Source organism: Anomaloglossus baeobatrachus, chromosome 6 (assembly GCF_048569485.1).
Source record: "Anomaloglossus baeobatrachus isolate aAnoBae1 chromosome 6, aAnoBae1.hap1, whole genome shotgun sequence".
In the NCBI taxonomy this organism is placed as follows: domain Eukaryota; kingdom Metazoa; phylum Chordata; class Amphibia; order Anura; family Aromobatidae; genus Anomaloglossus; species Anomaloglossus baeobatrachus.
This window is the reverse complement of record NC_134358.1, coordinates 441,431,266-441,437,265: the sequence shown is the minus strand read 5'-3', so window position 1 is coordinate 441,437,265 and position 6,000 is coordinate 441,431,266.

Sequence of the window (6,000 nt, the reverse complement as noted above, 5' to 3'; positions counted from 1 at the left end):
CCAGGAAGTTCCCTCTACCGGAAACAATCGGTCTCCCTGGAGGGGGGCTTACATCCTTATGAATCTTAGGCAGGAGGTACAGTGTGGGGATTGTCAGCTCAGAAACCTGAAGGGCCGAAGCTAGGTCTTGGGTGATAACGTTACTGGCTAGTGCGGTTTTGAGGATCCCATGAAGCAAGGAGGTAAAGGCAGAAAGTGGATTGAAGGTCAGCTTTTTATAGCAGACCCTATCCCGCAACTGCCTAAAAGCCTCCCTCTCATAAAGATCCTTCGGCCACACCACCACGTTACCACCCTTGTCCGCAGGCTTCAGTACCACTCCAGGCAACGTCCGCAATTCCCGCAATCTAGTACGCTCCTGCCAAGAAAGATTATCATGTGAAATGCCAGCTGGAATCTTGTCAAATTCCTTGGAGACCTGTTGTACAAATAGTTCCACATTTGGGCATGATGAAAGAGGAGGGAACTTCCTAGAGCGTGGACGTATTGAAGGAGGAATCTTACCTCCTTCAGTTGTAATATGTTCCATGGCCAGTTCCTCGAGATCACGTAGGGCTACTTGTTCCTCCTCTGTGGGAAAAACTTTTTGTAGATTAGTATCAAAAAAATACCTTTTGAAAATTAAGGAACGAGCAAATAAATGCAGGTCCTTAGTAGCCATAAAACGATCAAATCTGGCAGTTGGTGAAAAGGAGAAACCCTTTTCCAGAAGGGAGATATCAGAAGAGGACAAGACATAAGAGCTAAGATTAATCACCTTATTGGAATGCTTATATCCTGGCGTTCTGTAGTTGTTTGTTTTTACAGCAGGTGTCCTGTTCTCTCTCGGTCTCCCAATCAATAAAGGCCCCGTCACACTAAGCAACATCGCTAGCAACATCGCTGCTAACGAACAACTTTTGTGACGTTGCTAGCGATGTTGCTGTGTGTGACATCCAGCAACAACCTGGCCCCTGCTGTGAGGTCGTTGGTTGTTGCTGAATGTCCTGGGCCATTTTTTAGTTGTTGCTGTCCCGCTGTGAAGCACAGATCGCTGTATGTGACAGCGAGACAGCAACAACTAAATGTGCAGGCAGCAGGAGCCGGCTTCTGCGGAGGCTGGTAACCACAGTAAACATCGGGTAACCAAGAAGCCCTGTCCTTGGTTACCCGATATTTACCTTTGTTACCAGCCTCCGCCGCTCTCACTGTCAGTGCCGGCTCCTGCTCTGTGCACATGTAGCTGCAGGACACATCGGGTTAATTAACCCGATGTGTGCTGTAGCTAGGAGAGCAGGGAGCCAGCGCTAAGCGGTGTGCGCTGCTCCCTGCTCTGTGCACATGTAGCTGCAGCACACATCGGGTAATTAACCCGATGTGTGCTGTAACTAGGAGAGCAGGGAGCCAGCGCTCAGTGTGCGCTGCTCCCTGCTCTCTGCACGTGTAGCTCCGTGCGCTGGTAACCAAGGTAAATATCGGGTTGGTTACCCGATATTTACCTTAGTTACCAAGCGCAGCATCTTCCACGCGGCGCTGGGGGCTGGTCACTGGTTGCTGGTGAGCTCACCAGCAACTCGTGTAGCGACGCTCCAGCGATCCCTGCCAGGTCAGGTTGCTGGTGGGATCGCTGGAGCGTCGCAGTGTGACATCTCACCAGCAACCTCCTAGCAACTTACCAGCGATCCCTATCGTTGTTGGGATCGCTGGTAAGTTGCTTAGTGTGACTGGACCTTAAGCCAGATCGGGTGGTAATACTAGATTGGACAGAAGATACATCAGACTGATCGCTGATTGTGGACATGGAAGAAAAGGAGGAGGAACGAGTAGCCCAAGGCGATCCAGAGGGGGCCTGTCTCCAGAAATAAACCGTCTTTTGGGAGAAATCACGTAGATCACGAGCCCACTTTTTAGCTTGTGTATCATGGATTTTTTTGACACAGCTATCAAGATTTTTTTCTAGTCTTGAGTCAAAAACAGATAATTGGTCCAAAGGACATGTTTCTTTAAATTTGGATTGTGCTTCGTCCAATAATGTATCAATGTTGGAGATGCTTTTAGTGTTAGACTCAACCAACAATTCCATGAAGGTCGAGGAACATATATCGCATGCCTCCTCCCATCTCGTGATAAATGATTGGTCATCAATAAAAAAAGTGGGAATAACACGAACTCTTAACCCTCGGGGTATGAACTTCTTAGAGATGTATCTCTGTAAAAATTGGCGATTCCACCATAATTTAGATCTTTTTAATTGTAGTTGTTGAATTACAAGAAATGCCTCCTCCAAATTGTGATCACTTGTGGATGCCATACAGCACTCCAAATCACCATACACCTGATTGGCCTGGTCCAGCCAACTTTTTTCTTTAGCCTTGTAGTCCATGGCTGAAACACAAATATCTGTGCAAGACACAGCAATGTTAATATGCAAAAAGAGCCACAGCCACACCATGATTTACGAGAGGGAGGCTTTTAGGCAGGTCCTTCTACCTGCAGCTCCAGGGAACAGCGATGGGGGCTTCCTTTGCCCCCTCCTATGACAACCTGTTCCTGGGGCTGTGGGAGAGGGACCTCTTCCTGTCAGATCAGCTGCCGTCGATGGACCGTGTCCCCCTTTGGACACGGTACATCGACGACATCTTCTTGATCTGGCAGGGTACGGAGACAGAGCTCCATGACTTCATGAAGGTCCTGAATCTTAATGATTTAAACATTCACATCACCTATACCCACCATGCTCAGTCTGTCGACTTTCTTGACGTTATCGTCAAAAGAGATCCTCAAAATACTATCCAAACGGACATTTTTCGTAAGAAGACTGCAGGGAACATGTTATTGCATGCGTCCTCTTCCCATCCTGGTCACATGATTCGATCCATTCCGGTGGGCCAGTTACTGCGTCTCCGCAGGATCTGTTCCACCGATCTGGATTTTGAAGAAAGAGCTCTGGACCTCAAGCATAGATTCTATGCGAGAGGTTACAGTAAGCGATGTGTGAAGAGAGCCTACAACAGGGCGAGACACTCTTCTCGTCACTCCCTGTTGTATGCCCCCAAGAGACCTCAATCGCAGGAGACTCTGAGATTTGTTACTGATTATCACGGCCAATTTTCGGCCATGAGATCCTGCCTGCAGAAATTTTGGCCAGTTCTGCAGGCTGATCCCATATTGGCTCAGATGATCCCTGAGAGACCAATGCTGAGTATCCGGAGATCTAAAAATCTCCGTGACCACCTTGTTACAAGTCACTATGATGAGGGCACTCAGCCGACCCCATTTGGCCCTGTGGCCCCTCGCACTGGCTGTGTACCATGCGGTCGCTGTGTTGCCTGTCCGAATGTGGACAGGACGGACACATTTATGGATTCTATGAGGACACATATCTTCTCCATCAAAAAATTCATTACTTGTACAACGTCGGCGGTCATCTATTATGCCATCTGCCCCTGCCCCAAAATATATGTCGGCCTGACAACTAGGCAATTTAAAGTGCGTATCCGGGAGCATGTCAATGGGATTGCTGCAGCGGTAAATTGCTCCGATATTCCATCATTAAAAACTATCCCACGCCACTTTAAACAATACCATCAATCAGATCCTACATTGTTACGGGTCAGGGGCATTGACCATCTTGACTCCAACATCCGTGGGGGTAAGATCAGTCAACGACTGGCCAGGATGGAGACAAGATGGATCTGGGAATTGAAAACTCTTCACCCTCTGGGACTGAACGAAAATATCTCTTATGCCTCTTTCTTGTGATAGCCGTGGTCCTCTCTTTGTTGTATACATGAGGGGGGTTTTGTGTTTTATTGTTTTTAACTTACATGTTACTTATTTTATTTTTAATTCATTTATCTTAGGCGTCTTCCTCTAATCTCCTGGATATGTTATTGAGGATGGAATTTATATAAAAAATTCTTTACATCATTGTGAAGTCTCTATATCCATATGAAGAGATGGGACAGCATCATGCTTGAAGAGCACTTGATATTTCAATTATCTATGATAATACTGTTTGCTTAAGTTATTTTTTAGGGTATTAATCCCTTAGGTGTAATATCATTGTGTGTCTCTTCTTTTATTTACTTTTTGTATTGTTATCGATCTGATTATTCGTAAAGTATCATGCTTTCCTATATGCTATATTCATCATTGGTGTTGTGTATCTTGACTTCATATATGATGCATTTATGTATATGGTAAAACATATATATTGGCCATGCTTATGCATAAAAGAATCTTTCCCCCTCTATGACATTCCTTTTCTTACATTAGTGGCAATCGTATGGTCTATAAGACGTGGTTATGTGGTAGTGCGCATGCGTCCCGAGAGCAATGGACGTCATCGCGCTGCCGCGCTGCCTCTCCTGTGTGACGTCTGCTCGCATGATGGCCACGTGATGCGCACACGTGGCGATCATGTGACCGGAACTGTCGGGCAGGAAGCGGCCCGGCTGACGCGGAGCGTCCTATGTTGCCTCGGTTACTGCCTGCGTCACTATCACATTAGCCGGCGGTGATTGGTTGACGCTGCTTTTTAATTCACATCTCTCCCGACTTGTCCACGCCCCCTGACGAAGGCTTCCTAGCCGAAACGGCCGTTGGGAAGGAACACTCTCTGACCACCATCTCTTCCAGGTACAGTGCATTATCTGAAAATTGAACCATACTTTTGTGGAGGTCTTCCCCCTTGTGCATTCAGCCATTATGGTTACATTTACTATGTTATCTACTATTTGATTAGGGACCCACATGGATGGAATATGAGGAGAAAGTTCTCCCTTTACTATATAATGATATAGCTCTGCCTGGTAGACCTTGTACTTACATATCCATTTACCTTTACCACCGTGTTATTTGCATAATGTGACCATTGTTATATGATCACATTATATTATTGATGGTTTATTATGTCAGCTTACAAATCGTTGTCAATATAGGTAAAGTGCATCATTAGATCTTTTCACTGATACGCAGTTCTGGAGGTTCCCCTATTTCCTAAACATGTTACTCTAACGTCATTTTTGGAGTTAATACATTGTAATTTAATTGGGGACCCAGACGCATGGGATATGTGGGAAATTGTTCCCTCCCTATATCGATGCAATTTTGCCTATTTGACATCTATATCTATATACCTAGTATAAACCATCGCTTTGATTTTCATATGCAAAATGACTGATGTCATGTGATTATATTATATTATGGATATACTATCTATTTGACAAATTGTCTGTACACTGTGGTCTTTGATTGATTGCCCGTACCCTCACTTGTACTGTGCCGCCCCGCACCTACCCCTATGCTAATAAAGATTTCACCTTTGCACTTTGGATTTTGGTCGTGTGTTTTCTCCTTGTTTTGTAATAATGTACGACTTATCCTCAGTCCCCATCCAGTTCCTTATACATATTATGATGGTTATTATCCATATATGTGTCTGGTAAATCATGGTGTGGCTGTGGCTCTTTTTACCTGTTCCACTAAAGCCTGATGCCGAATGGCCCACGAAGTGCCAACTGCTCGCGTGGAATGAGCCCGCAGCCCACTAGGAATGGGCTTGAGTTGCAAGCGGTAGACTTCCTGGATCGCAGAGCGAATCCAGAGAGCCAGAGTCGCCTTTGAAGCTGCTTGTCCCTTCTTAGGCCCCTCAGGAATGACGAACAAAGAGTCCATTTTCCTAAAGGGGGCTGTCCTGGATATGTAATATCTGAGAGCTCTGACGAGGTCTAACGAATGCAGAGACCTTTCCACCCTATGAACTGGGTGTGGACAAAATGAAGGCAGAACAATGTCCTCGTTCAAATGAAACGGGGTAAGAACCTTTGGAAGGAAATCTGGAAGGGGGCGCAGAACCACCTTGTCCTGGTGAAAGATCAGGAAAGGCTCGCGGCAAGAGAGTGCTGCTAGCTCCGAAACCCGTCTGATGGACGTGATTGCCACCAGGAATGTTACATTCCAGGACAGAAGAGCAAGGGAGGATTCCTTGAGGGGTTCAAAGGGAGACCTCTGGAGACC